The sequence below is a fragment of the Aquarana catesbeiana genome, linkage group LG02 (assembly GCF_042186555.1).
Source record: "Aquarana catesbeiana isolate 2022-GZ linkage group LG02, ASM4218655v1, whole genome shotgun sequence".
In the NCBI taxonomy this organism is placed as follows: Eukaryota; Metazoa; Chordata; class Amphibia; order Anura; family Ranidae; genus Aquarana; species Aquarana catesbeiana.
The window spans coordinates 42,767,761-42,795,637 of record NC_133325.1 but is presented as its reverse complement, the minus strand read 5'-3'; the positions used below and the strand labels follow the sequence as shown (position 1 = coordinate 42,795,637).

General features: G+C 43.5%; 1 protein-coding gene across 1 annotated transcript in view; it reads left to right on the top strand.

Moving 5' to 3' along the window:
* Positions 1 to 27,877, top strand: part of TENM4 (teneurin transmembrane protein 4) — a gene marked incomplete in the record, with an annotated part of 1,986,086 nt that overhangs the window by 333,503 nt on the left and 1,624,706 nt on the right. The window contains 1 exon segment of the mRNA XM_073612821.1: positions 18,187 to 18,284.

Below are 27,877 nucleotides of genomic sequence, written 5' to 3'. Positions count from 1 at the left end.
ATATGACATTTTTATCATTTTTTTTCACACGGATAGAGCTTTCTTTTGGTGATATTTAATCACCACTGCGTTTTTTATTTTTTGCTAAGCAAACAAAAAAAAGACCAAAAATTTTGAGAAAAAACAAAACGTTTTTCATATTTTGTTATAACATTTTGCAAACAGGTAATTTTTCTCCTTCACTAATGGGCACTGATGAGGTGGCACTGACGATGCGGCACTGATAGGCACTGAAAGGTGGCACTGATGGTCACGGAAAGGTGGCACTGATGGTCACGGAAAGGTGACACTCATGGGCACGGATAGGCGGCACGGATGGGCACTGATAGGTGGCACGGATGGGCATGGATGTGCACTGATGTACACTAATGGATGGTACTGATGGGCATCACTGATTGGCAGGCATTATTGCTTGGCACTGATTGGCATCCATTGTGGGCACTGATTGACATCCATTGAGGGCACCGACTGGCATCCCTGGTGGCCATGGGTGGCATACCTGGTGGTGACTAGTGGTGGCATCCCTGGTGGTCCAGTGTGGGCATCCTTGGGGGGGCTGTGCTGATAATCAATCAGCACAGACCCCCCCGTCAGAGGAGCAGCCGATCGGCTCTCCTCTACTCGCGTCTGACAGACGCGAGTGAGGAAAAGCCGATCAACGGCTCTTCCTGTTTACACTGTGATCAGCCGTGATTGGACACAACTGATCACATGGAAAATAGTCACCGTCAGAAACTCTTTACCTAGATCGGAGTTGCGGTGTGGCATAGTGCCACGCCGCCATAACGATCGGCGTGATGTGTGCCCCCCGGGGGCACGCAGCGGCTTCTTATCCTGAAAGATGTCATATGATGTCTGGTCAGGATAACACAACCACTTTGCCGACGTCATTTTGCTATATGGCGGGCGGCAAGTGGTTAAAGAGACCAAAAAAATAAAACGTGAAACGCAGAATGCACTGAAAAACGTATCAGTCGCATAGAAGTGAACCTAGACCAAATGTCATTTTAATTGCAAGTAGTATACTGAATTTGACTTGGTATGCAGCAGGCTGGAAGAGGGAAAGGCAATATGAGGAGTCAGTGAGATGTGCTGGTAAGGAACATGCTGATAAAGGAAGGAGAGGAGAGAGTAGCTCTTTGTTTTCTTTCTGCTCCTTCATGGTCCAATCACAGACAGGAGGTGACCAGGCTTCTTTACATAAACCGCAGTAGAGAAAAATCAGGGGACCATCCTAGCTGTATAGAACTGCAAATCCTTTGGCAGCTAACACAGCTCCCATATTTGTATTTCAGCTCTGTATTTACTGTAGCTGTTTGCCTGGAGTTTAGCTTTAAACATACAAATAAAATTGTGTACAAAGTTAACAGGGACTTTAAGCTCAAATGAATAAATGGTTAAAAGACCGCGCAATTCTTTCTAACAGATGAAAACTGTAGGTACATGAGTAACGCTTTTCCGAAGCCTTACTTTGCAGATCAGCTGTCATTTGCATCCTTACATCATTTTTATCCTTTGCAGAAAATAATTAGCACCGTTTCACAGATCTGGCGTACCTAGTGCTAAATAATACACCGTCTATTTTTTTTTTTCCTGATGGCAGATGAGAGCTTTGTTTTTCCAAAGCCAAAAGGATCTGAGCTGAAAATCATGCAGCCGGAATAGAATGTTTTTCCCTGCCGTGCACAGGCCTTAAAGGGAATGTACTTTGCTTTGCATAAGTATTCACCCCTTTGGGCTTTTTACACGTTTTGTTGATGGATTTTATTGAAATTTTAAGTCGCTGTTCTACAAAAAAAAAGGGTTCTTAATGTTGAAATGTGTAAATAATGAGGTGGTTGCTTGTCTGTGTGTTATGGGTACAAATGTGTGGCTGGCTTATAGTGTATCACAGATCAGCTGCAGGGCTTGTAAGAGGGGCCAGATCAGTGGCGGCCGCTCCATAAGGGCCCCCCCCCAATCTATGCATCTGGCCTCTAATCTACATGCAGGGCATCGGACGCATGGATTTCAATTGTTTTTTTTGTTTTTTTTTTAAGCATATAATTAGAGCCAGAGGCTCTAATTGGCTTCAAAAAAGGGTGGGCTCTGGGCCAGTTGTGTGATAATAGCGAATTAATATTCGCTATTGTCTTCCTGCCTCTCCTCCCAGCCAATCAGGAAGCGGGTCTTAAAGTGGTTGTAAACCCCCCAAAAAACTGCAAGACATAGGCATAATGAGCTAGCATGCATAGCATGCTAGCTCATTATGTATTACCCGAAATCGAAGCCCCCGCAGCGGTCCTCGTTCACCGCTCCGGCCGGCGACATTTCTCCCCGGAGTTACTTCCGGGTATCATGGCTCCAGCGCTGTGATTGGCCGGAGCTGCAATGACGTCACTCCCGCGCGTGCGCACGGGAGCCGCCGGTAACGGCACAGTCTAACTGAAGCTACGGCACGTACGCGCCATGGTTTCAGTTTGCTTCAGTGCGCATGTGCTGATGACGTTGGCACATGTAAATACAGGGTTTAGGAGATATCCAGGGTAGCTACAGATAAGCCTTATTACAGGCTTTGAGCTGTATTTTGACCACTTATCAAAAAAGATGACAATAGGTGAAAATAGTGGTGCTAAACATGTGTTGAAACAAATGTTTGGTCATCCCAAGGTGTCACCTTGGGGTGACCAAACATTTGTTTCAACACATGTTTAGCGCCACTATTTTCACCTATTGTCATCTTTTTTGATAAGTGGTCAAAATACAGCTCATATCTTATTACTCTTTAAGTGGCAGCTTCCAGACAGGTCTTTTGGTCCTGTGGCGCAGTGATGGTAGTTTGAGTGGTGGCGAGTTTATCTCTAATTACTAACAGAAGGTGCTTATTATAGGCTTACCTATAGCAAAAAGTGTGTTGTAAGGGTTTACAACCACTTTAAGACCCGTTTGGCCGAGAGGAGAAGCAACCCTATTGGCCAGTACCGGGAAGGATGTACGGAGAGATCCGGGAGATGGCTGTCCTCATCGGAGTGATCTCTCTGCTCTGCATCGCCACCAACACACAAGCCAAAACCCTGACCGCGTGAGTACCACCCACCATACCACCCACCAGCTGCCACTGGGCCAGATGTTTGGTACCCAAAGTGGAGTAAATGCACATGGAGGCCAAAGAATGCAACACAATGGGGGCCAAATATACTGTGCACTTTGCAAAGTGCAGTTGCTCCAGAGCTTGGTAAATGAGGTAAAGCTCCACTTTGCAAAGAATACCCAATCACAAGCCCGGAAAATAAAAAATACAGTATTTTTTGCTTGCACGTGATTGGATAATAGAAGTCAGGGGAGCTTCTGATCATATACTAAGCTATGGAGCAACTGCACTTGCAGAGTGCAACTGCACTTTACAAAGTGCACAGTCTATTTGCCTTTAGTAAATCAACCCCAATGCATTAACTCAAAGTTCTAACAAGGTGGCCTGAATATCACAGCCATATCCAGTACAAGGACTCATAGTATACAATCTCAATACTGTAGAAGACGTGTTAGGTTTGCAATACCCAACAGCATCTGACAAAAGAGACAACTGGTAGGCGGTGCGGAGAGAAGGGCTCCCGAGAGGCAGAAGAAAGTAGGTCCAGGGTAGCAAATCAGGCTTAAGGTCCCGACCCTGACCCTCCTCCACCAGAACCTTTTCTTATGCTAGACACACTGTCCCTCACCAGCTGGTTCCTGTCCCTGACCAACCAAGCCACTTCGCAAACGTGCACCAACTGCAGTGGGACAGTGCTATTTATTAGCACTGCCCTCACTAAAGATGGCTGGCGAGGTCATCCAGCACAGCGGCGTCTCCTGATGATGCCTACAAAGGAACAAGAGTTTCTCTCCTCCTCCATCCTCTTTGCATAGCGACTGCCATATCAACGCTACCTGTGCAGGTAGGCTACTACACCTGGCTAAAAGCTGAACTGTGAATGCGGCCATTCACGGATCGAAATTTTACCAGTTCAGCAGGGACCGACTGAGTTTTAATCCATGTATGGGTAGGCTGATTGCACAGAAGTTGACCTGCCGATTGCCTTCTGTGCAACCAGCCTGTTGGGTTTTTTCCCAAACGATCAGTGCCACTGGCTATGGCCAGCAACACTGATCAGCGTGTTGTGACACAATTTCACAGCGGGAGGGATTCCCCCATCCACCTCAAATGTGTTGATGGGGGGGGAATCATAATTTTTTTTTGTTCAACCCGCTGGTTGAACGAAAAATAAAAAATGATTAATGCATAACTAGTTTTATCTGCAGTTCCACAAACATCTGCTCTTACCTCGTTGCTGCACAGGACTGGATACTCTAGGACTGAGGTTTTCAAACTTCCTAAACAAAGGGCCAGATTATTGTCTGTCAGATATTAGGGGGGCCCGGACTACTGCCAGCAGGAGTGGAAATTTTTCTGGCATCCGTGGGAGTAAAACATCGCTGCATTTGGTATTAGGGGGAGGAATAGTGCCCCATCATTTGTATCATTGAGAGACCACTGCTCTAGGCAATGCCACATCTCACCTGCTGACATACCCTGTTTCCCCGAAAATAAGACCTAGCATGATTGTCGGTGATGGCTGCAATATAAGCCCTACCTCCCAAATAAGCCCTAGTTAAAGTGCTTGTAGGTCTTATTTTCAGGGTAGGGCTTATTTTCGGGGAAACAGGGTAGGGCTTATTTGGGGGGGTAGGGCTTATATTGCAGCCATCACCGACAATCACGCTAGGTCTTATTTTCGGGGAAACAGGGTAGCTTATAGCTTATATATCTTATATACTGTATTTATTGGCGTATAACACTCACTTTTTCACCATGAAAATCGGGTGCAAATAGCGTGTGCGTGTTATACGCCAATATTTCAATTTTAGCTGCCTCGGAGGGTACAGGGAGGGGAGTGGGACGAGCACCGTCAGATTACATACAGTGAGAATCTCCTGTTTACTTGGCGGCCTCTGTAATAGGAAGTCCTGTCTCCTGGGCCGCCATTGGACCACTGTTCTGTCTATCATAGAAGATTCTCACTGTATGTAATCTGTCGGCGCTCGTCCCGCCCCCCTCCCTGTCCCCTCTAGGCTGAAGATGGGCATCGATCAGGCTGCACTGATGTCAATGGTGAGGCTGCTACAATGATGGCAGTGGTGAGGCTGCTGCATTGATGGCAGTGGTGAGGCTGCTGCATTGATGGCAATGGTGAGGCTGCTGCATTGATGGCAATGGTGGGGCTGCATTGATGTAGACTAATGAGGCTGCATTGATGGCACTTGTGAGGCTGCAGATGGGCATTGACCCTTATTTTGCTTCAAAGTTCCTTATTAAAAATTTTAGTTTTTTTCCTGAAACTTCCCTCTTAAAATGAATGTGCGTGTTATACACCTGTGCGTGTTATACGCCGATAAATGCGGGTATATCTCATAGCTTTGTGGTCAGTTCCTGCCCAGCCTCCCAATCTACTTCTGTTTTTAAGCTTTGTTCAGACTGCTATCCTTTGCCTGAGCAATAGATCTTGCCCCAATAGATATTCCTTGCCCCAAGTCCCAGTTCCTCATCCTAGCTTTCCAAGTTCCAGTAAGTTCCTGACTCCCTGTGACTCCAGTGTTTTCACCATTCTGGATCTCCTTTATTATTATTGTCTTTCAGACATTAGGGGGTCCAGACTACTGCCAGCAGGAGTGGAAATTTTCCTGGCATCAGTGGGAGTAAACATCGCCACATTTGGTATTAGGGGGAGGAATAGTGCCCCATCATTTGTATCATTGGGAGGAATAGTGCTGCATTATTGGTGTCAGAGGGAGAAATGGTGCCCCATTGTTGGTGTCAGTTGGCAGAATAGTGTCTCGTTCCAAAGGGAGGAATAGTGCAAAGGGCTGGATAAAGGCAAGCAAAGGGCCACAGTTTGGAGACAACTGTTCTAGGCAATGCCGCATCTCACCTGCTGACATAGCTTATAGCTTATATATCTTATACATATCTCATAGTTTCGTGGTCAGTTCCTGCCCAGCCTCCCAATCTACTTCTCTTTTTAAGCTGTGTTCAGACTACTATCCTTTGCCTGAGCAATAGATCTTGCCCCAATAGATATTCCTTGCCCCAAGCCCCAGTTCCTAATCCTAGCTTTCCAAGTTCCAGTAAGTTCCTGACTCCCTGTGACTCCAGTGTTTTCACCATTCTGGATCTCCTTTGATCCCCTGCACGCCCGTGCTTCCAGTATCCCCAGCATTCTCTGTCTTGATTTACTCCTCTACTCCTGTGACTCCATAGTCCTCTGACCTCCTATGCCTCCAGCATCATTTAAACTTCTATGCCCATAGAGACTATATCACCCTGTGCGCCTTTGTCACCCCACTGTCTCCAGAAACCCATGTACTCTGTGTCTCTGGTAACCCCTGTGTCACTGGGTTTTTGGACAGAAGCCAATTAACCTACCAGCATGTCTTTGGAACAGGCACAGACTGAATGTCCAGCAGTCAAATTAGGCATTCCTAATTAGGACAGGTGTGCATGTGAGAGGTCTGAGCTGAAGTGCTGGGGAGCAATCAGTAGATGTTGAAAGCTTTATGCTGATCATTACATCCATTCTATAGAACTTTTTAAAACATAGGTAATATATTCTAAACTTGGTGAGGACCAGTAAAATTGTAGAAAGTCTTGTATAAAAGGGATGGCCTTAGCAAAGAGGCCGTGATGGAACTGAAGCTCTGTTGTAATAGAAAACTGGACCATCTTTTTGGTCTGCAAGTCTAGTGAATGATTTCCTCTTTACTCTCAAAATTTCCAGGGTATACTGTGCCCCGATGCTCAATGTCCTTTCCAATGTGTTAAAATATTCTGAAAAGCTTTGGCTCTTGAATGGAGCCTTAGAAACTTTTATCCATGAAACCCAATTGAAGTCTATAACCTGGCAGGACACGACATTCTGACACTTTTTCCAGTCTCCACTGCATATGAGAAATCCGTAGGCGTTTCATAAAACACTAATTTCTGCTTAGCTATATGTCACAATTTTATAACTTTAAGTGTTTGGTCCTGATCCCATTGTGACTCCGGCTGTCACCTTGTGTCTTGTCACCGCGTGTCTATTAGGCAGTTTTCCCCTTTCGGTTTGACATCTCTGACATCTCATCTCTGACCTAGTTTAATTATAGAAAGCTTCTTTGAACTGTGACGAGTGTAAGCAGCACCTCTGGTGACAGTGGTGGACCTTGGGCATCTTTTGTCCTCCCGTACCAATGACCTTGTGACAGTTATGTAGTTGGGAGCCACTATGCAACTACAATAAAGCTAGAGTTCTGGGTACACCATATACAACCCATGCTCATTCAGAACTTTTCCAATATTTTTATATGTTATGTATTTGCTATAATTGAAAAAAATGACCTATCCACACGGGAAAAAATGAATGATAATAGCTGGTAGTAGTTAGCTGCATTCAACTGGACTTGTTCTGTAATTCTGAAGATATTCTGCTGTTCAACCAAACAACTTCCTCAGTTTTAATGTGTGTCAATCCAATCACCATGGAATGAGTCAAGCCAAAGAACATGATGGGAGGTGTGAAACCTCAATGTTTTAATTATGTGTTCCAATAACTACAAAAGTGTGAACTATTGTCAAACGCTCGTCCGAGGAAGGATCGTACGATTTTCGAATCGTGTGTACACTACTTTCGACAGCCGATCACGACCGTTCATTAGATTTTATTCGATCGGGCATGCATGAAAATTTTGCTCGTACGATTCCAGATCGTACGATTTTCGGTTAGTCAGTATAGTTGTCGTCCGAAAATTCAATACAAGTACATTACAACACATCACTTCCAATTTTTTTTTCTGTCGTACGAGAATTTTCGTGACTTTATTTAGCTATTCAGTTTCTACTTGCGACTATTAAGCAAAATCGGTCGTACGATCGGTCGTACGATATCCGGATCGTGTGAACGGGCCATTAGCCCCTACCTCCCCAGCCTGACCCAGTGATAACATCACCGGGAATAAAATAAGGTTTCTAATGAAAATGGAAGGGTTTTATTACCAGATGTTATTCGCATGTTGACGTGGGAGAACTAGATAGGGCTAATTATAGGCAATATAGCCTGTTGCAGGCTGAAAACAAGCTGACAATGTAGGTGTTAATTGTGAGGCAGTGGCTTGCAACAGAAAGTGCTTGTACTGGCATATAACATTTTTTGTAACAGAAAAAAAAAAACAATTTGCTCAAGAAAACTTTATACCATGAAGCCTAATGCCAAAAATTGATTTGGGGTTTAAATACGCATGCACACATACCAAGTAGGCTTTAGTGCCCACAAGCTGCACATATACGTCCATAGGCAGCAGCTCTTTGTCAGAAACCATGAAATCAGACCAAGACAGAAGTACAGTTAAATCACACGTGTTTACTAATAAAAGTAAAAAGAACAAACGTAGTCAAAACATAGCCAAAGTCCAGTAACCGGGAATGGATAGTCAGCCAAGCCAGAAGTCAGGGATCGATGTAGTGAAACAGCAAGCAGGATCTGGAGCCAGAAGGGATGTCAGCAAAGCAAGTCTTTAAACAGGAACGCAGGAGATCGTCTCTGTGATGTTGACCAGGGCGAAGGCAGAGATCCTCTGGACTGGACGGCTTAAGTAGGCAGGACTGACGAGCAGGATATCATCAACAGCTGAGTAACTGTGGAGAGATAGGAGCTGGCAACTAGCCGATAGCTGAGTGGCCAGCTCAGAGAAGGAAGGGCTGAGCCCAGCCCTGATACTCTTTTTGTGCAGAGAGTGTGCTCACTCCACACTCCCGGCACAGTGACTGAGCTGTCAAAGACAGCCCTTGGTCATTACAAATGTATTTAACTCAGCAGGATGGGCTTCTGATCATGTGACTACTGTGACAACCCTTGAAAAACTAAGAGGTACCGCTCTAGGCTCCTGTGTCCCAATCCGGTTACTCGCACTGTGAGGGTGCTGGCTGGGAAAAGCCTGCACTGGCTCGGTGCACTAGACACAGGAAAGGGAAGTCTCAAGCATCGCACACCAACACAACCTGACAGTTGGCAGAGTAAGAGAAGCCTCAGCCCAGCTCAGTTCAGTCCGTGCCCTCCGACGTATTTTACCCCGCCCAGGGGGCTTAGTCATGGAACCTCTCGACAGTCGACAGAGTAAGAGCAGCCTCAGCCCAGCTCTGTCCAGGCCACGCCCTCGGACGCGTTTTATCCCACTCACAGGGCTTTATCCTAGAACCCCCATGACGAAGCCGCGTATGTTGGGTGCATGGCCTGGAGCTGGGCTGCTGCTTTTACTCTGCCGACTGTCGGGTTGTGTTGGTGTGCAGCACTCGTCGCTTCTCTTTCCTGTATCTACTGAGACAATCAATTACAATGGTCGTGTGATCGGCCCATTCCTTCCACTCCTCCAGGCATGAATACTCTGTTAAAGGGACGCATCATGGGTGGGAAAGGGTTAATGAAGAAAGGCAAGTGGTTGTCTTGATAGGTCTACGTCTTTTCTCAAACTGGTTATCTATATGTAATTATGTGTACAGATCTAATCAGTTGCCATTGTTAGTGATTGGTTGAAGAACTCACAATCTTCAGATTGCCCACCCAGCACCTGTTTAGTGAGACAGACCCTCCCTCATGTCTTATTTAAAGTAGCATACTTGTACCTTCTATTACAGGTAAGCTAAACCAGATGCCCCCCATCCCTTATCACACACACAATAAGTCTGCCAGAGACAGGTGTTTTTTATGAGAAAACACGGCGTTCCTTTTTGTTGTTTTCGGCCAACATTCTCATCAGCGTTAGATTTTATTTCTTTTCCAGCGTCCCTGATTACTCTTCTGTTTCTTGGCAACCTGAGCGTTCCGTCTGTGTGTAGGAGGAATGGAGTCACATTGGTTCACCTCTCCATGTTCCCCACCTCTGATCCAAATCACAGATCAATAGCCTCCAATAATACTTTCCCTCTTACATTTTACAGAATACCCGGAAACAAGGTTAGCAAAGGGTTTTGTTTTTTTTCGTTTAATTTTTATTGACTTTTTCCAAAATGATACAGAAAAATAGAGATAGCTATGTGTAGTACAGGGATGAGATCCAGCAAGGAACATGCTTACCGTACAAAATATTCAGACGTTGCTGTAAGGTTCAATACTTATATGGTTTCACCTATCTAGGCAGTAGCACACATGCAAGTATTCCATTTAGTTCAAAAGCCTAGTGGAGAGCCTTGAGAGTGCTAAAGCTTGTTATGCCGGTAATGAGCTTTAGAAAAGACATAGGTCTATAACAAAAGAGAGTACATACAGTATATTACAAGATAGTCTGTAACCTAGAAACCTGTCTTCTTACCAGTAGCGTAATGTGGGTCAATGAGAAGAACAGGAAGGATGTTGTGACCGTAATGACCAGTCAGCCAACATTTTTTGTAAGGATTGTTCTTGTATGCTGGCATTCATTTTATCACGACTGGACTTGTTGATTGCAAACTTCTTGCTGCCCACATACAGCACGTGTACAGCAGCAAAGTTGGTGACCTTTAACACTAACATGCCACACAAATGCTTCCATGGGCGGCAGAAGTTCTTGTGCTGAGAGCGCGCTTGCTGCATGCTCCCAGCACTGAGATCAAACTGTCAAGGACAGCTCCTAGTCTCTAGTAATTATCGGGAGTCCACAGGACCGGCTCTTGGTCATGTGACCACTCTGACAGCCAATCATAGCAGTCACATGATCAGACAGTATTCTGACGCCAACTGTTGTAATAGTGACTTATCTCTTGTTGAGACCTCTATGCCTGGCCTGCAGGGCCATCGTAATGAATGGGCACCCTTGGGCACTGCCCAGAGGCCCAAGGTGCATGGGGGGCCCGATGTTAATCTTGCATTACATTATAGTTGTCAACTGCCCTGGATTTGCTGGGATAGTCACGCTTTTTACCAAGAGGTCCCAGGATGACAGTGTCCCGAAACCTGCACTGTGCCCTCCTGACTACCCTGTACTGTACCATTTTGCCTCCACCATGTACTGTGCCCTTTGTGTTGATTAACCCTCGATTTATGGCATGTTTTCTTATTGTTTAAAATTGATTTTATTAAAAGTACTAATATATATGTTTAACTCTATGAACAATTTATACTTTAATTCTTGAGAGTAGGTGAGTAAATTGGGGCAGGCTGGTAGGGGCCCCAGTGTATTACTTTGCTCAAGGGCCCATGATGCTATTAAGATGGCCCTGCTGGCCTTTATAAGCAAATACAATCACCACAGACAGTCTTTATCAGATAGCTGAACTCACCAAACACCCCATCCAGGTGATCTTTATTGAATCATGTAGAAAAAATGTAAAATAATGCATTGGGGTGGCAAAAATATGAATGCAATCTATACACTGGGGGGAGAACCTCTGGGGGAATCTAGGATGGAAAAGGACCTGGGGGTCCTAGTAGATGATAGGCTCAGCAATGGCATGCAATGCCAACCTGCTGCTAACAAAGCAAACAGACTATTGGTATGCATTAAAAAAGGGGATCAACTCCAGAGATAAAACGATAATTCTCCTGCTCTACAAGACTCTGGTCCGGCGGCACCTGGAGTATGCTGTCCAGTTCTGGGCACCAGTCCTCAGGAAGGATGTACTGGAAATGCAGTGAGTACAACGAAGGGCACCAAAGCTAATAAAGGGTCTGGAGGAAATATTGCGAGCACTGAACTTATTCTCTCTGGAGAAGAGACGCTTGAGAGGGGATATGATTTCAATGTATAAATACCATACTGGTGACACCACAATAGGGATAAAACTTTTTCACGGAAGTGAGTTTAACAAGACCCGTGGCCACTTATTAAAATTAGAAGAAAAGAGGTTTAACCGTAAACTACGTAGAGGATTCTTTACTGTAAGAGAGGCAAGGATGTGGAATTCCCTTCCACAGGCGGTGGTCTCAGAGGGGAGCATTGATAGTTTCAAATAACTATTAGAGAAGCACCTGAACGACCGCAACATACAGGGATATACAATGTAATACTGACATATAATCACACACATAGGTTGGACTTGTGTCTTTTTTCAACCTCACCTACTATATAACTATGTAACTATTAATGCAGGAAATTACAGCAGGCAACTGGATGTGGAAGACAATTGAAAGGATGGTATTTGCAGGTCAAAACATGGTAATGGTTTCCTGGATGTGAGCAGATTGCATGTGTCCTTGAGACAAGTGGCCATCTTTATCCCCAAAAGACAGTGTGAAGGAACAGGAAATACATCACAAGTATAGGAGGGGCACAGAGAATAAGACAGAAAAAGATGGTGCAATAACCAAAATAACCACATGATGGCAGTCTAAACAAACTATATAGAAACCAAATAACAATGGCCTAGGAAATTAAAGTAGAACTATAGGCAAAACTTTTTTTAAAATTTTGGATAGAGCAAGTGAGGGTTGTAACTCCTTTTACATTTTTTTTTTTTCACCATCTGTGTCCCGTTGTGGAGATTTGCCTTCATTTCCTGTCCCATAACCAAACAGGAAGTGATGTAGTGTCGCAAACAAGCAATAATTCTAGCACCAGACCTCCTGTGTATCGCTAAACTGGTAACCTGTAAAGGTGATTAAAGCATCGCCTATGGAGCATTTTAAGTACTGTAGTTTGGCGCCATTCCACGGGCGTATGCAATTTTAATGCGTGACATGTTAGGTATCTATTTACTCAGCGTAACAAAACAAAAAAATGGGTACTATATTGTGTTTGTGTGCAATAAAATTGATTGAAGTGTATTTTTTTTAAAAATTGCATTTGAAAAAACGCTACGCAAATATCGTGTGACATAAAAAATTACAACACCCTAATTTTATTCTATAGGGTCTCTCCTAAGTATATACTGTATATATAATGTTTGGAGGTTCTAAGTAATTTTCTAGCAAAACAAAAGTAGATTTTTACATGTGAAAGGTGCCAGAATTGGCCCGGTAAGGAAGCAGTTAAATGCCCTGCACAGAAAAATGCTTGTTGATCTGCCAAATCATTGTCGGTGGTTGGATGCTAATATAAACCCTTCATAGTGTTACCTTGTCGGCACTGTTGCCAAACCAGGAAAGACTCAACGCGTTTCGGGAAAATCCTTCTTCGGGGTAAATAGGGTATGCCATATATTTCATATATTTTTGAATTAAGAATGTAACTTGAATTTAATTTTTTCTTTAAAACCAAAGTTTAGTGCCACTTTAAATCCTTTATCGGTCGGGGGATTTTTTCTTTTTCATCTCTGGAGTTCAGCTTTAAGAGAAAAACTAAAAGAAGGAATAAAGCACCCGTTTTGTCATCCCTTTTCTTAGATCATTATTTATGTTCACGTTCGGTTTAGAGGAGTTCATACATTCAACGTCAAATTCAGTCTCCTTAAAGTGATTGTAAGGGTTCTTTTTTTTTTTTTTTTTAAATAACAAACATATCATACTTACCTCCACTGTGCAGCTCGTTTTGCACAGAGTGGCCCCGAAGTTCCTCTTCTGGGGTCCCTCGGCAGCTCTCTCCGCATCAGATAACCCCCCTAGAAAAAGCGCTCTCCCGAGGGGGTTACCTTGTGGGCGTACTCCCGAGTCCAGTATTTGGCGTCCGTAGCTGCCGAATGTATGACTTGGCCCCGCCCCATCGGTGCCCGTGTCATTGGATTTGATTGACAGCAGCGGGAGCCAATGGCTGCGCTGCTATCAATCTATCCAATCAAGAGCCAAGAACCCCAGGCAGAGAGACAGTGCGTCCCCACCGGGCGAAGTTCCAGGGCTCAGATAAGTAAAACGGGGGGGGGGGGGGTTGGGCTGGGGGGGCGGGTCACTGCCAGGGGTTTTTTCACCTTATTGCATAAGATGCAATAAGGTGAAAAAATACGAAGGTTTACAACGCCTTTAAAGCTGAACTCCGGGTTCAGCAAATTCTGTCTAAATCCATTCCTCATGTGTATTCTTCCTTTTTTTTAAAAATTATTTTTTAGTGAATTTTCAGTTCCATTCAAAACAATGGAACGGGCGGCACAGTGGTGTAGTGGATAGCACTTTCGCCTAGCAGTAAGAAAGGTCGCTGGTTCGAATCCCAGCCACGACACTACCTGCCTGGAGTTTTCATGTTCTCCCTGTGCCTGTGTGGGTTTCCTCCGGGTACTCCGGTTTCCTCCCACACTCCAAAGACATGCCGGTAGGTTAATTGGATCCTGTCTAAATTGGATCTAGTATGTATGAATGTGAGATTGTAAGCTCCTTGAGGGTAGGGACTGATGTGAATGTACAATGTATATGTAAAGAGCTGCATAAATTGACGGCGCTATATAAGTACCTGAAATAAATAAACAAATAAAATAAAACAATAGTAGCCCAAGCAGGGGCCAAACCTTAATTACCCACGCAGGGGCAAGACTTAGGTTACAGCAACATACCGGATTCTTCCTGGATTCTTGGTGAGCTTTGCAGACTTCTTCCAGATCTGTGCAGTAATCCAGTGTGAAACTTTGCCCATTAACCGCTGCTCTCTCTCTATGTGCAGGGTGACTGCAGGGCTGAGACAAGGGGTGGGCAGTAGGAGCAGCTGCACTGGGCACAGTGGACCAAGGGATCAGAGAATGGACACATGATAGTCTATGGCATACATTAACAGTGGCTTGCCCTGGGCGCTTGACCAACCTGTCCCAGTATTAGGTGACTGGTCTCGTCTCCGCCCCCTCCCATATATTTCTGCAGGCAGACTGTGCTGGGTAGGGCTTTTCTGGACTTGAGTTCTCCTTCAAATCTGGTCAGGATTCGTTTAAAAATGTTCTTTTCTACCAATGTATTCCGTCAGGGGAGGATGAAGCAAAATTTACACTAAATACTGACTTCAGCTTGGCGAGTTGTAGCTGAAAGCATTTCTCTCTGGCTTTGGGTCAACAAACATAAGAAATAAATTATCATCTTAACATGACACGCAATTTGTTTTTCCTGAAAGCCAAAGAACGGCTACGGTGCTCTTAAAATATTCAGTTTTCTTTTCCTCTTTTATAATATTTTAAACATTTATATCTGTTTCCTCGGGACTTACATTACACTCAGTAAAAATTTGGAAACCATCATTACCTAGGGTGAAAATAAGATCCATTGAATCTTACGAGCCAATAACTTCTGACATCTCCAGTGTGTTTTTCCACATGCGGTTTGCAGCCAAGACCTCGAAGCAAACAGAGAATTTGTGTACTCCGAGAAGACCACCAGAACTTGTCAGAGGAGAGGAAACCATCTCCTTCTGGCCCCAATTCATGGAATGGGATGTTTGGAAATTTAAACGGCTGGGAAATCTTAAAGTGGAGGAAGATTCATTTAGCAATAAAAATATTAAGAAAAGGGTTGTACGACTTGAAGAATACCAGAATTGCAGTGCTGAGTGCTTAATTTTGCTATTTGTCTTCTGGCAATTAGGGATGGGCCCGATGTTCGAGTCGAACCCCAGCCCAGGGTTGTCGGGAAGAGGCCCTTGTCCAAATCAACATGGGGACAAGATGCTTTTGGGGTGGGGGGCACAGAGCCCCCTGCACCAAAGCACCCACTCCCCCCATGCTAAGGGCATGTGGCCTGGTATGGTTCAGGAGGGGGGGCGCTCGCTCGTCTCCCCCTTTTCCTGACCTGCCAGGCTGCATGCTCGGATAAGGGTCTGGTATGGATTTAGGGGGGCCCCTCGCCAATTTTTTCTTTATTTTGGCGTGGGGCCCCCTGTTTTTTTTTTTCTTCATCTGTATTGCCGGGAGCTGGCAATACATTACAGACGCGAGCAAGTTTAAATGACATTTTTTCCTTTAGAAATGTCATTATTGCTGCGGCATGTTCTATACATCGCACAGATGCGCCACTTTACAGTGGACTAAGGGGACCCCCCAGGCACGATATTTAAAGGAATATTTAATTTTTGTTGTTTCATTAAAATCACTGCTCTTTTAAAGACAATAGTTTTAAAACCTTTTTTTGCATTGATACATGTCCCCAGAGCAGTACCTGGGTCACCATACACTTTTTATGGCAGTAACTGGCATTTACAGTGCCTTGAAAAAGTAATCATACCCCTTGAAAGTTTCCACAATTTGTCACGTTACAACCAAAAACTTAAATTAATTGTATTGGGATTTTATGTGATAGACCAACACAAAGTGGCACGTAATTGTGAAGTGGAAGGAAAATGATAAATGATTTAAAAAAATGTTTACAAATAAATATGTGAAAAGTGTGGGGAGCATTTGTATGGCGCCCCCCGGAGTCAATACTTTGTAGAACCACCTTTCGCTGCAATTACAGCTGCAAGTCTTTTTGGGGATGTCTCTACCAGCTTTCCACATCTAGAGAGTGAAATTTTTGCCCATTCATCTTTGCAAAATATCTCAAGCTCTGTCAGATGAGATGGAGAGCGTCTGTGAACAGCAATTTTCAAGTCTTGCCACAGATTCTCAGTTGGATTTAGGTCTGGACTTTGACTGGGCCATTCTAACACATGAATATGCTTTGATCTAAACCATTCCATTGTAGCTCTGGCTGTATGTTTAGGGTCGTTGTCCTGCTGGAAGGTGAACCTCCACCCCAGTCTTATGTCTTTTGCAGACTCTAATAGGTTTTCTTCTAAGATTGCCCTGCATTTGGCTCCATTCATCTTCCCATCAACTCTGATCAGCTTCCCTGCCCCTGCTGAAGAAAAGCATCCCCACAACATGATGCTGCCACCACCATGTTTCACGGTGGGGATGGTGTGTTCAGGGTAATGTGCAGTGTTAGTTTTCCACCACACATGTCATTTGACCAGAGCACCTTCTTCCACATGTTTGCTGTGTCCCCCACATAGCTTCTCGCAAACTGCAAACGGGACTTCTTATGGCTTTCTTTCAACAATGGCTTTCTTCATCGTTAGATTGAACAGTGCTCTGTGAGTTGTTCAAAGCTCGTGATATGTTCTTATAACCTAACCCTGCTTTAAACTTCTCCACAACTTTATCCTTGACCTGTCTGGAGTATTTCTTGGCCTTCATGATGCTGTTTGTTCACTAAGGTTCTCTAAAAAAAAACCTCTGAGAGCTTCACAGAACAGCTGTATTTATACTGAGATTAAATCACACACAGGTGGACTCTACTAACTAAACAGGTGACTTCTAAAGGCAATTGGTTCCACTAGATTTTAGGTATTGGTATCAGAGTAAAGGGGGGCGAATACAAATGCATGCCACACTTTTTCAAAACATTTTGAAAACAATTTATCATTTTGTTTCCACCTCATAATTATGTGCCACTTTGTGTTGGTCTATCACATAAAATCCCTAAAAAAAAACATTTACGTTTTTTGGTTGTAACATGACAAAATGTGGAAAATTTCAAGGGGTGTGAATACTTTTTCAAGGCACTGTAGGCCTTTAAAATGAGGACTTTTGATTTTTCATATTCGTGTCCCATAGACTCTAATAGAGTTTGCATGTTCACTAGAACGTTTTGCCTGTTTGAGATGTTCTTGGGCAAACCAAACCGGGGGGTATTCGGCCCATAACTACTGGCAATCAAGTATTAACAAGAAAAAACAAATCAAACTCTGCGCTAAAAGGTAAGGGTAGTGTACAGGGGGTGTAGTCAGGAGGAGCTTAGGCTGAAGCCATATCTTCATTTTTCTGTATAGTGGCTGAGTTTCGGTGTGCGGTTCTTCCACCTTCTGTCTTCTGGGTGTTTCCAGTGTAGCATACAAAAACATTTTAGACAATTGTACATTTCCAACCTTGTGGCACCAATTTGGGGAAGGACCATCTTCTTTTCTAGCATGACTGTTCCTCCAAAGTCATAGTTTGACCAGTTTAATGTGGAGGGACTGCACCTCAAACCACCCTTGGGATGGAACTGGAACTCTTGAGTGCAAGCTAGGTCTTCCATCCAACATCAGTACTTCAGAACTCACAAATACTCTTTTGGCTGAATGGGCACAAATTCCCACAGATACTCCCGAAAAACTTATGGAAACCAAGAATGGTAGAGGATGGTATAGCCAGAAAGTGGGGACCATCTCTATATTAGTACCCATGGTTTTTGGAAGTGTGATGGTCAAATGTCCACATCCACAAACATCTACCCATACAGTGTAATTTGTCACCAATGTAATATGAAATAACATTGTACTAACTCATTTCCTTACTTCTTACAGGCATCTTCATGAATGACATGAAAATCGATGGTTTTTAAAGTACCACAATGTAGAGCACTGAACATGGCGGAGCAGAAAGGGCAGCTATAAAGTTTAAGGTAGGAGGTCATATTGTATATCGTTATTGACTGTCTATGCTTAAAATGTATGTATAACAATATTTTATTTATTTGTTGGGTTTTGGATAGAGTAGGAAAGGGTTAAACCCCCTATCAGCTTGCCAAACCCAGCCAGATACTTACACCAAATCCAGCGGAAGAGAGATGCCCCAGGCGCCGCACACCAACAAACCCAACAGTCACTTAGATAAAAACAGGCTCAGCCCAGCTCTGTCCAGGCCACACTCCCCAACGCGTTTCACCCAGCCAATGGGGCTTAGCCATGAAGGTTGCATTGACAATCCTGCCCATCTTATTCCCAAACAATGCCATTCAGTAAATTTATTCTGGGTAGAATTACATTTATGACCTTCAGAGCCCGCCCGATGTCCTAGCTGGAGGACACCCAGCATCATTAATCTCTTTCCTCCCTAAACTTACTGTCCCTGACCCGCTCCTTTCATTCTTCAGATTCCAGTTCTTTCAATTCTCTCCTTCCTCAGCCTTACTGTCCACGGGCCACCTCTTTCATTCACTTGACTTCAGTTCTTTTAATCATGGAGTCTCAGCATCCGATGTGGGCCTTACCACAGGCCCCGTTTTCAGGGAACTATGTGCAGCAGTCCCCCCCCCCCCACAACAGCCATGATCTGACTGTATTTAATAGAGAAGCACAAAGACCTGGTGATGATGTCACTGGGCCTAAAATAAGGTCTGTAATGAAAGCAGAAGGGTTTCATTTAAAAATGTAATTAGCTTGTTTAAGGTGCGTGGGGGGTTAGGCAAAGTAAAAATATAGGCAGATTAAATAAGAAGGAGGCCTTATCTCCCAAGAAGCAATGACTTTATACAACATTTTTAACTGAAAAATAGTATAAAACGTATCACCAAGTCACACAACTGTTTGTTCTAGATCTTCACCCCACACCCATAAATAGATCATCTGATGTACAACTCACCAACCATGATCGAGGACTGAGCAACCTAAAGTAGGTCCCTACATACCACCGTTTCAGCACAGGTTAACACCAAACAAGGGGTACCACCTTTAGGACACTCACCTTGAACAGTACCTGTCCAGCGCTACCACACACACCTACCAGATCATTTTCCTACTTGGAAGATTTCTCTTCATTTCCCTTTGTGGAGAAACAACAGGAAAGTAAAGAGAATTCCCATCTTAGATAGTTGTCACCAAAATCTTTGTCCCAATTTTATGAATTGACCTCTTGCTCTGGTAAAAACTCGAATATTTTGAATGTCCTCTCGCTGATGGTTGTGGCCCATGGTCATCATGGACAGATAGAAGGGTAAATCATCCCAGTGGGGACACAGACAGCATTAAAAACTTGATAGGGAATCCAATCCTTAGCCAAGCTATCCAAAACAAAAACTAATTGCAATGACAAAAGGACCAGTTAACCGAATGTGCAAATTACCTTTTACAGCAGAGCATTAAAGAACATTTAGCATATGTTTTGTAAAAGTTTCCATGTTTGTGCAGAAACAGAGATGTTTGACATTACATTTAATTAAAACAAGTGGCCCGCTGTGTTGAGTCGTTCGTTGTTTCATGCTAAAAACCTCTGAATACTACTAACAATTGGCAGCGGTTTCCTTTCAGGGAAATAGTCAGGGAGTCAGTTTGAACTTGAAAATATGGAAATATACCCCTAACCATTATATCTTTAAAGGTGAACTCCATATATATATATTACTCACCGGTTACTTTATTAGATACACCTTGCTAGTACCGGGTTGGACCCCCTTTGGCCTTCATTCTTTATGGCATAGATTCAACAAGGTGTTGGAAACATTCCTCAGAGATTTTGCTCCATAGTGACATGATAACATCACGCAATTGCTGCAGATTTGTCGGCTGCACATCCATTATGCGAATCTCCCATTCCACCACATGCCAAAGGTACTCTATTGGATGAGATGTGGTGAGTGTGGAGGCCATTGGAGTACAGGGACCTCATTGTCCAGTGGTGAGATGATTGGAGCTTTGTGACATGGTGCATTATCCTGCTGGAAGGAGCCATCAGAAGATGGGGACACTGTAGTCATAAAGGGATGGACATGGTCAGCAACAATACTCAGGTAGGCCGTGGCATTTAATCGCTGCTCAATTGGTACCAAGGGGCTCAAAGTGTGGCAAGAAAATATCCCCCACACCATTACACCACCACCAGCCTGAACCATTGATACAAGGCAGGATGGATCCATGATTTCATGTTGTTTACGCCATATTCTGACCCCACCATCTGAATGTCGCAGCTGAAGTTGAGACTCATCAGACCAGGCAACGTTTTTTCAATCTTCTATTGTCCAATCTTGGTGAGCCTGTGCCAATTGTAGCCTCAGTTTCCTGTTCTAAGCTGACAGGAGTTGCACCCGGTGTGGTCTTCTGCTGCTGTAGCCCATCTGCTTCAAGGTTCGATGCGCATTCGGAGATGATATTCTGCATACCTTGGATGTCACGAGTGGTTATTTGAGTTACTGTTGCCTTTCTATCATCTCAAACCAGTCTGCCCATTCTCCTCTGACATCAACAAGGGATTTCCCTCCACACAACTGCCGCTCACTGGATATTTTCTCCTTTTCGGCCCATTCTCTGTAAACCCGAGAGATGGTTGTGCGTGAAAATCCCAGCAGATCAGCAGTTTTTCAAATACTCAGACCAGCCCGTCTGGCACCAACAACCAGGCCATGTTCAAAGTCACTTAGTTTCTTCCCCATTCTCATAGTTACATAGTTAGTCAGCTTGAATAAAGACACAAGTCCAACTAGTGAAACCAATAAAAAAAAACAAAAAACAAAAAAAAAATCATACAATCCCATATACACAATCCTATACCCACAGTTGATCCAGAGGAAGGCGAAAAACCCCAACAAAGCATGATCCAATTTGCTACAGCAGGGGGAAAATTCCTTCCTGATCCCTCTAGAGGCAATCAGGTTTTCCCTGGATCAACTTTACCTATAAATGTTAGTACCCGGTTACAGTGGCAGCTGGTGGTATATTTTTTTTTTTGGGGGGGGGGGGCGGCAAACAATCATCCCGACGCTACCCCCCCGGTCATTCGGTCACCAGCCCCGCACTTATACCATCTAGGCAGCGCTTCCTCCGGGCAGCTTCACTCTGAGTCTTCTCCTCTTTGGCTTCAGGGGGCTTCCCCTGCGTCTCCTCCCTCCTCGGCAGCCAATAGGATCTCTTCTCTTGGCCAATCCGGTTACGGGCCTCAGCCCTGCTTCTTGATTGGCTGGGAGGGGAATCAGGAAGACATTAGCGAATATTAATTCACTAGTGTCCCACAACTGGATGGACCCATGTTTTTTAAGTCAATTGGAGCCTCATGCTTCTAAAAAAAAAAACATTTGAATCTATGCGTTTGGCGCCCTGCATGTAGATTAGGGGCTGGGCGCATGGATTAGGGGGGTGGCGCCCCTGTGCCCCAGTATGGATGGGCCGCCACTGCCCAGTTATATTATGTACATTTAGGAAAGAATCCAGACCTTTTTTTAAAGCAATCTACTGAGCTGGCCAGAATCATCTCTGGAGGGAGTCTATTCCACATTTTCACAGCTCTTACTGTGAAGAAACCTTTCCGTATTTGGAGATTAAATCTAATTTCCTCTAGACGTAAAGAATGCCCCCTTGTCTCATGCTTAGTTTGACCTTCAGCAAGTCCTCTTCACCTAAATGCCTAGTCGTCTTTACCACGTCTAGATGCCTAAATGCATTGAGTTGCTGTCGTGTGATTGGTATTTGTGTTACCAAGGAATTGAACAAGGTGTATCTAATAAAGTGACCGGTGATTGAATAAATCGAGTTGTGAATTTCTTAAAAAAAATCATTATATCCATTGTAAATGCAACTGGTATTGCCAATTTGTGTTGTCAATTTGAATACATGTTCAATACATGTATTCAAATTGATTTTAAACTCTTGTAATCCCCTGTCCAGAAGTACCGAAGACTGGAAGCCAACAAGGCGCTGTAAATGCACAAGTGCTCACATGCTGACAGGAGGAGGGAGCAAAGAGACGGCCACATTCAGCTTGTTGTTGATCCTTCATTGTCCAATCACAGGCTGGGTCATAGAGGTGACCATTCTGTGTTCCTTAAAACCACTTCCGGACCGCCCACCGTCGTTATACGTCGGCTGTTTGAAGAGGAGTATCGTTGTTATGGCAGCAGCTAGCTACCATAAACCCCGGTATACTCTTCTTCAGTGAGCAGTCCGCTACAAGATAAAAGTGGTGTCTGCGGAGGCCCCCCCCCCGCTGCTCTCCGGTGCCTTCCGCCGCTTACCTGGCCATCAGCAGCCGCGGAGGCGATCGGATGCTCTTCCTTGCTGGGCATGGAGACAAGTGAGGGGAAGATGGCCCCCACCCGTCGCCATATCATTGCAGGGTGGAAGCGACGTCAAAACATCACTTCCGCCCATAGCTCTTAAAGGGACATTTTTTATTTATTTTTTTATTTTTTTTGCATTTTAGTGTAAATATGAGATCTCAGGTCTTTTTGACCCCAGATCTCATATTTAAGGGGTCCTGTCATGCTTTTTTATTATTACACGGGATGTTTATAGGCTTGTGCAATTCGTTTCGTAATTAATTGAAATTCGGCCGAATTTTGCATCTTTTGAATATTCAGATGCATCCGAATGTCCGAATAAAAAAATAACAAATTTCAACTAATATGAAAGAAATTATAGCGGATATAACCAATGAATTTGACATGATTCGATAATTCGTTAAAGATCTAATGAAACAAAAGGTCAACTCAGAGTAAATCTTACAATCCAATCAGCTGATTCATTTTGTGCTGGAGGTTGGATTACTGGCAAAGTACATTCCTGAGAATTGAGTGAGAAGGGTGTTGTATTGTATTTGAGCAGAGGAGAAGAGATATTGTCATTGTGTGTGTTAATAGATTCAATAAACAAACGATTTTCCAAACTATAAATTATTATCACGAATATATATACATACATAAATATCGAATTTCAACGAATATGAACGAAATTACAGCGTAAATAACGAATGAATTGGACATAATTTGAGATTCAGTATAACGAATATCGACACTCTACAGAAATAACAAATTATCTGAAAACGTATTAACGTAACATTCGTATTCGTATTATAACGTATTATATTTAAAAGAACGAAATTATGTATTTTACAAATGACGACGAACCGAAACTAAACAAAATTTTCCGTTGTGCACAAGTCTAGATGTTTAAATTCCTTGTAATAGGAATAAAAGTGACACAATTTAAAAAAAAAAAAAAAAAAACTGTAAAAATAAAAAGGTAAAATAAATAAGAAAATAAAAATGTTTTAATCGCGCTCGTACCAACGAGCTTGCGTGCAGAAGCGAACGCATACGTGAGTAGCACCCCGCATATGAAAACGGTGTTCAAACCACACGTGTGAGGTATCACCGCGATCGGCAGAGCGAGAGCAATAATTCTAGTCCTAGACCTCCTCTGTAGCTCAAAACATGCAACCTGTAGAATTTTTTAAACTTCGCCTATGGAGATTTTAAAGGGTAAAAGTTTGTCGCCATTCCACGAGCGGGCGCAATTTTGAAGCGTGACATGTTGGGTATCAATTTACTTGTCATAACATTATCTTTCACAATTTAAAAAAAAAAAATGGGCTAACTTTACTGCTGTCTTATTTTTTTAATTCAAAAAAATTGCCTTTTTTCCCAAAAAAAAGTGCGCTTTTAAGACCGCTGCGCAAATACGGTGTGACAGAAAGTATTGCAACGACCGCCATTTTATTCTCTAGGGTGTTAGAAAAAAAATGTATAATGTTTGGGGGTTCTAAGTCATTTTCTAGCAAAAAAAACTGTTTTTAACTTGTAAACAACAAATCTCAGAAAGAGGCTCGGTCCTTAAGTGGTTAACCTCTTCCCACCCACATATGTGGGCTTTAATGCCCACATGCCACTCATATGCGTCAATGAGTAGCCAAGGTTTCCGTGCTGAGAATGCTCTCACTGTGTGCTCCCAACATAGAGGCAGAGCTGTAAAAAAAAAAAAAAAAAAAAAAAACATCTCTTGATCCCCTCTTACAATCGGTAGCCAGCGGGACTGGGTCCTGATCGTATGACCACTGTCACAACCAATCACAGTGGTCATATGATTGCCGATCCTACCTGCCCCCCGCCCGCCCCCCGGGTGCACCAGACCCTGTTAAAAGGGCACTGATGCTGGGCGGGAAGGGCTGAACTGGCAGATAATGGTAAGGCCAACAACCTGGCCGGTTGTGTAAATCTCGGGACGAGATAAATAAAAATACAAATCCTTTGTCAGGTAAAATTCCTCCCATAAATGTATTTCAAATTGAATACAGTGTATTGAGCTGTTTTCCTGGAGTTCAGCTTTAGCTTATGTATTTTCAGTCTTAACAAGCTCTTCTAAATCGACCTTGTATTGAAAAATGACATTATAATCGGATAATATACGCAGCCTACTCATCTTGTAAAGTGAAATGTGTAAAACGATTTTCTGTATTATTTTCTGGTGTAAAGAGCTGGCTTCCACCTACTTGATAAGACAATTAAGAATGCCAAATGGAGAAGATGCCTTTCACTGATTTCCTGGTATGCAGTCATATTCGGAAGAGTGGATATCTTTTTCCATGCCAATCTCTGTGTTGGACATAATGGCATTTGTAAAAATCCGACATGCTGGTTGTACCCAAGTAAATCAATCGATCGACTTGGGTACAATCAGCCTACCATCTATGGCCAGCTTTAGACCCTGAAGGCAATGAAAGAAACATGTAACCAGAAGTCACCTCTATGGCAATCCAGAACACAATTTACTAAATAAATGCAAAATATGTGTAGACCAGTGGTCTCCAAACTGTGGCCCTTTGCTTGTTTTTTATATGGCCCTTGGGGCGCTATTTCATCCACTAACAATAGGGCATAATTCCCCCCACTGACACCAATAATGGGGCACAATTTCCCTCAATGACACCAACAGTGGGGCCCAATGACGTCAATGATGGGGCACATTTCCAACCAAAGACACCAACGACGATGGGGCACAATATCTCTCAATAACACCAACAATCGGGCCCAATGACGTCAATGATGGGGCACATTTCCACCCAACGATGGGGCACAATTTCTCTCAATGATACCAACAATCGGGCCCAATGACGTCAATGATGGGGCACATTTCCAACCAGAGACACCAACGATGGGGCACAATTTCCCTCAATGACACCAACAATCGGGCCCAATGACGTCAATGATGGGGCACATTTCCAACCAAAGACACCAACGATGGGGCACAATTTCTCCTAATGACACCAACAACAGGGCCCAATAACACCAGTGATGGGGCACAGTTACTCCCACTGAAACAAACAATTTTATCTATTTATTATTTTCATGTCGGGACCTTTTCTACTCCCACTGAGCACTGTCCAGCCCCTCGTAAAGTCTGGCTCTTTGTTTAGAACGTTTGGAGACCCCTGGTGTAGACCATACAAGTAATAGCTCTAATGTAACATTAAAGAAGAATCCCAGGTATAGAATTTTTTACATAGTCACATTGATCCAGTTGGTCCACTATAACTATGCATATACCAAACCTGTAGGATCCCTCTAGAACAGGGGTCTCCAAACTGTAACCCGAGGGCCAAATGTGGCCCTTTGCCAGCCGTTATCCCACCCTTGGGGCACTATTCCTCCCACTGTCACCAACAATGGGGTACTATTTCTTCCACCGATACCAATGATGGGATACTATTCCTCCTATTAATAGGAACACTACTCCTACTCCTATTGACCACCAACCCTGAGGCCATATTTATTTTTACTCATGCTGAGCCCAGTGACATTTTCTGCCCCTGCTGGCCACAATCCGGCCCTCCTAAAGTCTGAAGGACAATAAACTGGCCTTTTGTTTGAAATGTTTGGAGACCCCTGGTCTAGAAGCTTGGGAAAAAAAGTAAACACTGCTAGTACAATAATCTATACTAGCTTCCGGATCCCATGCTGTGAGGCTGGCCTGCTGCATTGTGAAAATAGGAGCTTGTCTGCTTGGCACGGCTCCATTCTAAAAATGCTTAAAGCAGAACTTCAGTCGTATTTTCATCTTTCCATCTATTAAATCTTCTGCCCTTGTTGTTATTTTAGCTTTGGATAGTAAAACCTTTTTTTTTTCTGCCAGTAAATACCTTATACAGCCCACTTCCTGTTTCTTGTCTGGTAAAAAACCTAAGCCTTATGACATCATGCACAGCTCTCTCTCTCACTCTGGTGAGAGTTTACCAGGAAGGGAGGGGGGGGTGAGTCATAAGAGGGCCAATGAGAGCTGCAGAGCTGGAGGTGTGCCTCTGTGTAAATCCAGTAAGTGAACAGGCAGCAGCTTCAGCTGCCCACAGTTAAAATGGCTGCAGCCAGACTCAGTGGAGGGGGATTTCTGCAGCATATTTAGCAAGTACAGAATCACAGTATATATAAAATAATATGCAAAGTGGTTGGAGGGAAGCTTCAGAATGGCAAAGATGTTTGTATTACAAATGATGTGAGCAGACTGCAGTTCCTCTTTAACATTTATTTCAATGAATGCAAGCATTCTCTGATTGGACAAGGTGGCGAGTGTGACATCACCTCCCCGCCTCTCCACCTTGTCCAACTAGAGAATGCGCTGCATTTATTGAGATAATGCGAAGCATTCTCTGAATGGTGCCTGTACCAAGAGGACGATCTCCTCTGTTCAGAATGCAGGAGAACATCCGCTTGGCACGGGACCCGGGAGCTAGTGGAGATCACTGGAGTAGAGGTCTACTACAGTGATTGTTAGCTTCCAGAGGAATCCCATATGTATGGTATATGCATAGTCACTTTGGTCCAAGCTAGACCAACATAACTATGTAAAAAATGGAATTCTTCTTTAAGTTGTAATAGGATATAATTTACAAATAGTGATTTATGATTTTTTATGATTTTTATAAGATGATAATCTAAGGTCCTGATTAAATGTTTAATTTAATTGATATTTACTAGCACTTTAATGCTATTTTACCTATTTTATATACAGTGCCTTGAAAAATTATTCATACCCCTTGAAATTTTCCATATTTTGTCATGTTACAACCAAAAAAAACGTAAATGTATTTTATTGGGATTTTATGTGATAGACCAACACAAAGTGGCACATAATTGTGAAGTGGAAGGAAAATTATAAATGGTTTTCAAATTTTTTTACACATATTTTTTTTTTTTTTACAAATATATATCTTTAAAGTGTGGCGTGCATTTGTATTCAGCCCCCTTTACTCTGATACCCCTAAGGCTACTTTCACAATGAGGCGATTTTCAGGCATTTTAGCGCTAGGAATAGCCTCTAAATAACGCCTGAAAACCACCTCCCATTCATTTCTGTGTGTGCGCTTGCGAGACGTTAAGGAAAAGTTCTGACAGCAGGGGCGCCCCTGCCCATTGAAATGAATGGACAGCCTGAAAAGTGCTTCAGAAGCGCCGGAACACGGGCGCTTTTAACCCCTTCTTCGGCCGCCAGTGGGGGTTAAAAGCGCCCCGCTGGAGGCGGA